The following is a 10,500-nucleotide window of genomic DNA, read 5'->3' as shown; positions in this document are numbered from 1 at the left end:
ACCCATTTTAAAAACTTTTACAATGGAATTGATCTAAGACCCAACAAAAATATTTCCAATCATTTAGTATGGAAAGTGGTAGCTTACTCAAGACATATTCTTTTTTAATACACAAGTAATTAACATATATCAAATGGTAGGGCTGGTTAAAATATCTATAAATTTTGATTTAATTTGTTATTCGTCTTGATTCGAACCAAAAAATTATGGATATCCATAACTCAATATTCGTAAAAAACAAAGCAAATTTTAATACTAATATTTTTAAGAACGGATATCCGATATGATTCGTTATATACATATATACATATATTTAAATAATTATATATATGAATTATATAATATTATATTTTATATATTTTTAAAATATTTTTATTTATTAATATTTTAGTTCTTAGAATTTTAAAAAGTACATATCTTTTTGTAATAAAATATTAGCATTTTTTTATACTGATCGAATTGGAATTTGAAATTGATTATTCGTACGAAACGGATCAGAATACCTTTAAGAACTTGGTTATTCTATATGTGTCCACCCATAGAAATTGGATTCGAATTATTCTGATATTTGGTCAACTGGAAGTATTCCTTTTGCATTTTACTATGTTTATCTATATCTTGATTCTCTCCCCTATTAACAGACTTATAAGACATAGTTTTAAGTCCCTGTTGTACCAATCTTAACCCTAAAAGAGTTAAATTATCTTGACGTTGGAACGTCTTTGTCTTCTTATGCCGAACCATTGATTTGTGTTAGCGTTGACGAAATAAAATATGTAGGGCTGCGATTGATGTGTACTATACATATAAAAGTTAACCGTTAATGAGGCGCACATAAATTTTTAAAAAAATTAATATTTAGTTGATAATAATATCTATGATGTTCTAGATTTTCGATAAAAAAAACTGAATCTTCATTTTTTTTTTTTTTGTTTAATCCGGAGGTATCCCAGATCTTCGGAGAGGCCCAGACTAATCCCCAAGGAGAGGTGCAGCCCACGGATAGACTTTCTCTCTAGATATTCAAATGGGTCCTAAAGCATAGACTCATATCCGTGTGGGTGACATGGATGGGCAGTTCGCCTCCACCTGACGTCGAACCCGTGAACATGACAATTGGTCCCCAAAATCCTAACCAAACGGGCTACCTCATCCCGTCATCTTCATTTTTTGGGTCTAAAAGTTCGCTAACCGAATCAAATATCATTTCTTGAACCGTGATCGATTTTGTATACAAATCATATTTGGGATCCGAACAAATACTTCGTGTTACAGGCTTACAGCTCAGTTACCTCAACATTTTTGTAATATAGTCGCATTATCCACGTGGACTAGCAATGATTTTTTTCTGAAGGGTTGGAAGTCAACTTACGAATAAGTATCGTACAAGTTCATATACTTGGGAAATGAGAACAGCATATATTAATAGAAATTATATACTACGGGGAATGGCTTATCCTCAAGTACATTAAGTAGTACAATAATGAGAATCATTATCATCGCCTGTGTAAAACATTTTAAAAGATGTAACTTTAATTTTGTACCTCAATTTCATAGTAACTAAAAAAGATCATTTGTTTATGTGTCAATTAATTAGTTAGTTAATTAGTCATACGTGTCAGTTTCACATTGAAATTGAAAAACATGTTTGTCCAATTCGATTTTTATATCTCACTAGAAACATTTAATACAAACTATATGATATCAAATGATATTAACTAAAGCAAGGTAGCTATTTATTATATATTATTTCCTTAAATAAAGCCTACGAAATTACTTAATGTGATTATGATATATATAGTAATTAATGATTTTAAATAATGAAGATTCACTAATAATTTGTATGATTTCTATCATTTTTGTTTAATTCTTTACTATTAAAATAAATTACACAATTACATTAATCATATATTAAAAATTTAGATTTTTTTGTATATATTGTATTTTGAATTTTTCAAAACGAGTATAAATTACTAAAACTGTTTAAAGTCTCACATAAACTTTTGTGATCAATGTTTAAATTTTTTATATAATAAGATACAATGATAATAAGATCAGATAAATAAATAATTTTATTTTAATAGGTGTTTATGTTAATATATATATACACTTCATATCGCTTAAATTTAAGTATATATCATATACGATAGATAAGATTGATTGTTTTGATTTATTTATTCTAAAATGGTTGCGAATAAACAAGAGCGGTCATTTGATTTATATGTGCAAGTCAATTTATTACATAGTAGTAACTGATTTCTTAGTTATTTAATATATAATTATTATTTTATTATTTCATAATATCCAGAAAAATATAAAATAAGTATTTGTTCCGCAAAAGGCGCAGATTTTAACCTGAGTATGTATCTTTTTAATAATTTTTAATCTTAAATATTTTCTAAATCTCATGCCAAAATAAAAGAAAGAAATGAGAATAAACTCAAAAATCAATATTTGTATCGAGCAATAACCAAAATGACACAAAAGGAGAAAAATATCGAAGATAGATAGGATTGACACGTGAACGTAAACTTCTCATAACCATAATTAACTTTTAAATTGCTAAATCATGATATAAAACCGAGCTGACATAGTTTCATTGTAACAAAATAGTAGGCATGAAATTCTTCGACCTAAACGTTAGGTTTTTATGCGATAAATAATTTTTTGACCTAAAATATTTTTAAAAATGAGATCAGTTCATTAGTAAGCAAATTATGTAATTAACAAAAAATGTTTTAAAAATTTTTTTAAGAGCCAAATATATTAATTCGATCAATAATATAATTTTTTTTCCATACGATATTTTTTAAATAATTTTCATATAAATTTACTCTGCGCAAGGCATAGGTCTTATCCTAGTACAATAAATAAAAGGGAGATATAAGCATCAGCCGGTCTATCCACGTATGCAAATTAAATCAACCTATCACAAGATGACATGTCAACACCATTGACAAATGACCTTTCGTCTCTGTACTATTCCTTCCGCCGGAGAAACCTAAAGAGTAAAGACACCAGTTACAAATCCTCTTTCTCTTCCATTTCCCACTTTGTCTTCCAACTATTAACGCTCCATTAAAGTGAAAAACCATACAATTTCGCTTTCCTGTTCACTTTCTTCCCTCTCTCCCTTTTCTATTTAAACAATTCTGATTTTGTGAAGTTCAGCCTGCATTAATAGAATTGATTTCGTTTGACTTTACCAGAGATTGGATGAGATCGCCGTTCAAGCATTTGAGCAACATCCGTTTCAGAATGCCCCTGATGATTCAGAAACGCCTTTCTACTCTTCTGATCAGAGTATCTGACGTCAGAGACGTGGGTGAGCTCTCTAACGATTTACATCTATTCTCGGATCCAACTGTTGCGGAATGTTTGTATCGAAGAAAGATGTCCCGTAGAAAAATGTATGTTAAACAGTTTACAAACATGTCATGTAGAAAGATATCATGTAGAAAAAGGTATGTTAGAAAAAAGTGCCTTCTAACAATTTCCAATTTCCAACAAGACAAACATTGATGACTGCTAGCATCTTTCTATCCGAAAGATTAATATGGTGTCCAGAACATCATTTAGATAGTAATCGTCTATACACTTAAGTCTATGTGGTTTTATGCCAAAATCAGTTGTAAGAAGATACTGTTGTGGTCGCTTGCTTTCAGAGTACTGTAATAAAGGTTCTTCTCGACATTTGCAGGTGCTTTTTAATACAACTAAATAAATTTCTAATTACCAACCCGAGGATGCTGTACATTGACAACGTTGATGATGAAACGGAAGATGCTGAGTACGATTTAGATGAGAACTTTCATGGGGATGACATGCCTGCATCCCACTGCAATGTCGATGACTTTGACTACTTTGTAAGCATATATGCCTTTTTAACAAGTCTAATATTATTTGGTTTGTGCCATTCTTAAATGTATAGCTAAATAGATAATATAGGTTCATTAGTCGAGATTGAGTTATTTTTTTAACTCTACAGTGTGGATTTCTTTGGTTTTAGAGTAATAAAATAGCTCATATTTCGCATTTTGATGTTGTCTGCTTGGTACACAAATAATATTGCTTTCAATTGCTACCATATCTCATTTGCATAATCACCTTAGTATTGTTGTATTGCATGGTCACACATAAAGGGAGAGTCTTTTAATTTTTTTATTTTTTTTTACGAATTTAAGATCTATCAAATTAAGCATCCTTCATTTTCAGGTTATCATCGATGCATATTTTTTTGTCATTCAATTTTATTCATACCATATGATGTATGTCATAATGAGGATGTACAAATTGCTACTCCAGTCCGCATAAGTTCGAAAGAAACGGATTCTTACTGTACTGAAAATTTTCTCAGTGGATATCTAACAAAAGTTGGTTTGTTGTATTGTAGTTGAGAAGTTTGTTTTGGGAACTTCTAAGAACGATGTCTACCTTATGTACCAATTTTTGGTGAGCCACAATTCTACCCTGACTTCTTAAAAGCATGAAGTTCTCAATGTTCAAGGTCATGTTTCCCCATCCGAGGTTAGTTCCTCCAGAATCATGAAACATTGTTCTATATAAATCTATATCAGCTAACGATGTTTAAAAAAAATATTCTTGTGGGGGTGCAAAAACGATTTACAAAGACATAAGTGGAGATACATTTAAATTTTTGTCATAAATTTTAGGCCATGGTTCTGGAGAGGAGGAAGAGCGTTCTCTGGTTTTACTATGGTTTGTACATATTATGGTATGGTTTGTTGAATGAGATATATTATGGTTAGTTAAATGATATATTATGGTTAGTCACAGACCTTTTTCTTAGAATCATCATTTGTTAATGAAAACATATGTTTCCTTACGACAGATGGAAAGTTTGCATGTCATAAAAGCTAAAAAACCAACAGTGACAAGAGCACAGTAAAAATCATATTCTTTGGAAAAATATCCAAGCTGTAATTTGCATCATCCATGTAATTTGTTCGCATTCCAGCCCTGGAAGTTTGGAATTGCATTCCTTGAGTACCCAAGAAACCAATGATCTCTGAGACCAGAATCCAAGAAATAGAAGAAATTCAAGTTTTGGTGGATATAAAAAGAAAGTATTCAATCCTTTAAACTATTCATGTTTTAAGTCGAAATTAATATGTTACATCATGATTGTTATTTATGTGATCCTCTCCGGTGGATATTTTTAAATAAATACAGAATAAATAGTAAAATTATTAGGCCAAATCAAGATCACCTCTAGCTTGATCCAACAGAGAGAAACCTTCCCACACCTATCCACTCTTGGATCCACACACCTTGGTTCTCTTAGACTGTGCTTATTTCCAAAACCAGACCACCAAACTATAAATGATCAGAATAATGAACCTCTTTGCATACACTTAGGCTTTAGAAGACAGTTAATAGAGAACCTTCTTAAGAACAAATGAGCTTATTAGTAAAAGCTGATACAATTATTTTAAAGCATAGAACCTTTTTCAAAAAAGATGAACTGCTTAACATTAAAATTATATAAATTTCATAGACAAACAAACCGCGCGTAGCGCGGTAAAACCTCTAGTTCAAATAAAAGAGGCCTAGAACGACAGAGTAAGAGATTCTAAAACTAAACAACTAATCAATAATGTTACCAAAAATACACAAAATAATCCTTAACTTTTGACCAAAACTTTTGAAAAACCACACATGTTTGATCTAGTGGTAACCAGATTCTAGAAGCTAGGCGATCTAGATGATGTAATGTGTTATTAATACATTCTTACAATTTTTTCTAAAGTGTTTTCGAATCTTTTTAGAGTTTTTTGAATCATTACAAGTTTAAAGTTGGTTTTGGATGGCAAATGGACTTGGAGAAAATCAGATAGAAAATAATGCATTTAGAAAATTTCCAGTCGGATTTACGAAAGGAACGTCTGCTCCTCCAAACCAAATTTTAAGGAAGTTTTCAAATATCTGGGATTTTACCTAGGGATACTACATTCCCTAAAGCTGCAACAGAATGCAATATATTATTTTCTATTTTATTTTTATGCGATATCTAAGTTTTTGCATTACTTTAAGAGACATGAGAGATTTGCAATTTTGAGCAATCTTGTAAGGAAGAAGGATCTATTTCTACACGTTTTGGAGAAGAAACCCGAATCCTCTTTTTACTCTTTTGAAATTGTTTATCATGCTATCTTCATATTTTACTCTTTTGAAATTGTTTATCATGTTATCTTCCTTTCGTGTTTCTCTTTTCTTTAGACCATGATTGTGGACATCGAAATTCACACCGTTGATTTCTATGAACGGAGGAAAGTCAAGAAACCCTAAATTTTTCCTGAGGTCCCGGATTCTATGCGAGAGCCAACGACAAGTGACAAATAAATGCAGAAAATATGAAAAAGACATCAAAACAAATATATAAAAAAGTAGATCTTATTTCTAATCCGTGTAAGAGTGTTGCGATTATTACAAAAGATTATAAAAGCTTTGGCCGCAAGAGCTATCAGCGAGTTACCTAGTTCTAGCCACCTAGAACCTTAAGCCTATTTGAGTCGCAGGTCGATAACAAAAGACGAAAAATATTTTAAAAAAAAGGTTTTGGATGATTTCGGACTGAACCTTATGAAATGCTGCCTACGTACCCCCTTCGAGGATCAAGTCGAACGTAGTCGAACGTAGTTCAATTGAAAGAGTGAACCAAGAGATCAAACTGCATGTGCGAGTTCGTCTAGTAATCAAGTGCCAGCCATAGAAACAGAAGATGTCGATAATAATGTCTAAAGTTTCTAAGTGAAGACACTTCTAAGAGCTTCAAAAGAACCGTCCCCTGCGCTCCTCGCCTTGGCACCCTTATATATGCCTCCAAGGTAGACTGTCTTTCCTTTTCTGCCCTGGATTCGAGTTTATCTCCTTGCGGTCATGATTATCTTTTGAAACTTGATATTTATCTACTCCTGCAAATATTCGATAAACCATCATAGCGATTTTGGGCTTATTTTTGTTAAAGATGGCAAGTGGGCTTTTGCGCGTTTTGGGCTCCCTCAGGCCGTTTTTTGACTAAAACGTTTTTACGATTTCTTTCGGAGAAACCGCCTTCTGTACAACGTCGGTTTTATAAAATAGCGGAAACCAATCGTATAGTCGAGACAACTATGGTTTTAAGTCTAGCGTTATCGTTTTATATGATTGATTTGAATTCATACGAGAAAATCAGTATTTGATAATTTTATTGTAAAATTTTAACGCTAACTCCAATCTAGACGAAACAAGTGACATATTGATCAGGGCACGAAGGAGTACCTAAGAGCTGGTTAACCGATACCAGTCCAGGTCGCCAGATGGCGAGTTGGATGTGGTTCGACCAACTCGTCCGCTGGCGAGTTGGATGAGATTCGTCTAACTCGCCGTCAGTCGAGTTGGATCTGTCGATCCAACCTGAGACGGTTCGCGTGTTGATGTGGGCGTTGCTCGAGAGTTTTTTACTTAGGACTTTTCTGAAATTATTTCGAGAAATTTTCCTTACGAGATGCAATCTTGGAATTTGATTTCTAGATTACCGTTTTTGACCCCAATAGCGTGCTAGCGGTCCAACTCGCCTGAGGGCGAGTTGGCTAGCGGGATAGATGGCTATTTCTTTCGTTCTCATTCTCTCTGTTGATTGCTTCGTAGACTTTCGGAACTATTTCATTTGTTTTACACAAGTTTTTCCGTAAGTATTTTCTGAAAGCTATTTCTCAGAAGTTTTTAGACGTTGATTTTTCCATTACCGATTTTGACCCCAACAGTTAGCCCTCCAGCTCGTAAGATTTTACGTGTAATCTGTTGCAAGGTAGTGATAGGCGTATTAGGTCGAATCAATGGCTAAGAAGTCCTGTTGGAATCAGTGGTTGGCTCGCTTAATTCCTCATGAGAATGGAATGTGAGAAGATTGGGCTGCACCTTGTAAAACGCTGCCTAAGTACTCTTGTCGAAGGGATCAATCCTTTCGTAGTTCGTCGTGGAGTTAAGGTTCGTATTACCTGTTTATAAAAGAAAGTTGTCGGACAATCCGACAGCATTCCGATGAAATTCTGACGGAATATTTAAATTTTTTCGGAATTCCATCGGAATATTCATCGGAAACTATTTTTAAAAATCAATATTAGCAACGGTCAAAAGTTTCCTCGGAATTGCGTTGGATATACCGACAATTTTCTTTGAATTAAAAAAAATTCAACAATTTAAAATGTTCGCATAACGGTTATATATTTTCTCAAAATTTCATCGGTATTTCGTCGCAATATTTCGATTAACTCTCTTTTTTAGGACTGTCGTCAGAATATTCGAGCGAAAAACCAACGAATGTTGGTTTTGGGCCTTCATCGGTATTCAGTCGGAATTTCGTCACTATTTTCCGACGAATATTTCTTCCGCCGGAACTTCCGTCAGGATTTGCCGTGTTTTCTTGTAGTGTACAGTTCTCCTCATGCTCCAAAGTTCTTTAGAATCCTCGGACTCTAAACTGCTTTAAATCTTCAATCTCGTCTAAAACGTACATGAAACTACAGTGATTCAAAAAGACTCGAAAAATATCTTAAGACTCTAAAATTGGACTTACATCATGGTTCAAAATACACAAAAACTATGATATATCATTAATTTATATAAAAACTATATTAATTTTTTCATTTATATTTTATGAATATTTTTGTTTTATTATAATATTTATTAAAATATTTTCAATACCTTTTAAAATTGAAATTTTAGTGAAAATATTTTTTTTAAAAAAATAAATAGTAGAGACTATAAACATTCCTAACATTCATAAAAAATCTTAGCTTCCATATGTTTATGATCTGATGATGACAACATCGTTCTCACTTGTAGTGCTGCCAATCCTGGCAAATTTGCTTGCTTAACCCTGTTACGGCAGTGTGTTGATATTTTGTCGAATCTCTTCCATCTGCCAAAGCCTTTGTTCGTAACTTCACCCCCTCCACTGCTATATCAACTCCTCTTTGGAATTTTCCTTCCTATTATATCAAATATTTCTCTTCCTATGACGAGATTCCCATGAGCGAACTAAGTTTATTATGGAGGAATTTTAAAAAAAAAATGTTAAAGAAGAAATGCATTTAATCCTACCTTTGAAATTTCTTTTAGAGTGAAGGCATTACGTTTTAGATTTTAAGGGAGACAAACTTGACCAATCGCTCCAAAATTCATTATAAATAGTAAACAAATTTTTTTTATTTTTTTTATGAAATGCATAGGGGCAGATGCCCTGTTTGTTGGATGTACATCTTCCACTGATCTCGGCTTCTTTACTAGCGACCTAGTTGGTGGGTATCCATCATAAATCTCATAACCCTCGGCAATTTACTTCTTGCTGGCATTGTCAACCTAGTGAGTTTTTGTGACACCCGTCACCTCCTATATGGAGGACAGCGTGTCACCCCCGACGCGTCATCATACAACAATGTGACACCCGTCTCCCTGACACTAAGGACGACGGGCCACCAACAATATCCCGTAATATAAAAGCCCATAAACCCGACAACTCTCACCCATGCCCAAATAAAATCCGAAAGAAAAGTCAAATAGCACCAAGTCCGTCCATATATCACATACTTGTTTGTCTCACCTGAAAGGGGGAAGAGTGAGGGGTGAGCGACAGGGGAATCGCTCAGTGAGGTATGGGATGCTACCCCGAAGTCCATGGACCCGGACATAGCACTCCGAATAAATATAATTTAATTCTAATGCATGTCAAACACAGTACCTAAAGTACTCAAGCAACAAACAATGGTCCTAGCGAGGTGCGCACTCGCCGCCCACTAACAGGCCAAAACACTACCGAAAAGGTGCTCGGTTCATACACACACCGAAAAAGTGCTCGGTAACACACGCCCGTAGACGATTTATCGACACTTCCAGTCTACGGCTCAACCGGTCGACTAAAGTTGGCCGTGACCTCCATACAATCCGGCATACAGCAGTCCGACTCTGTATCCGTCTCCAAACAAAAACAATCCTAGCTAAGAATTTACATTAAGTGAAACAATCAATGTTGAATCCTCTAACCCCCTAGTTCCGGTTTATGCAAAGAACCTAAAACTAAACAAGCAATGATAGACTCGATTTCACACAGACGGAACACATTAGAAATAAATTATACTTATTCGAGGTCCTAAGCCGAATAAGAGGAGTTCGGGAATAGACCCTCACCTTAGCAATAGAAAAGTGTTGTCTATGAACTCCAGCTGCTCAAATAGACTCCATATCTGAAATCAGATCGAAATTCTGAGTCAGAACGCCTTTCGAACGGTCGAAAACGGAACTGATCAAGGTTTTCGAAAAAGTCAACCCGCTGGTCAAAGTCAACCCGGTCAAAGTCAACCCGGAAATCGATTTGACTAAACCGTGAACATAAAAATATACCATATTTAACGTAGCTTATTACGGACGAGTACGGCCCAATAATGAACTTGAATTTTATTTTTACGAAAACGTGAATCACTTGACTTATGTAATATTTAA

This window comes from Brassica oleracea, chromosome C5 (genome assembly GCF_000695525.1).
Source record: "Brassica oleracea var. oleracea cultivar TO1000 chromosome C5, BOL, whole genome shotgun sequence".
NCBI classification, from domain to species: Eukaryota; Viridiplantae; Streptophyta; class Magnoliopsida; order Brassicales; family Brassicaceae; genus Brassica; species Brassica oleracea.
This window is presented reverse-complemented; position numbering follows the sequence as displayed.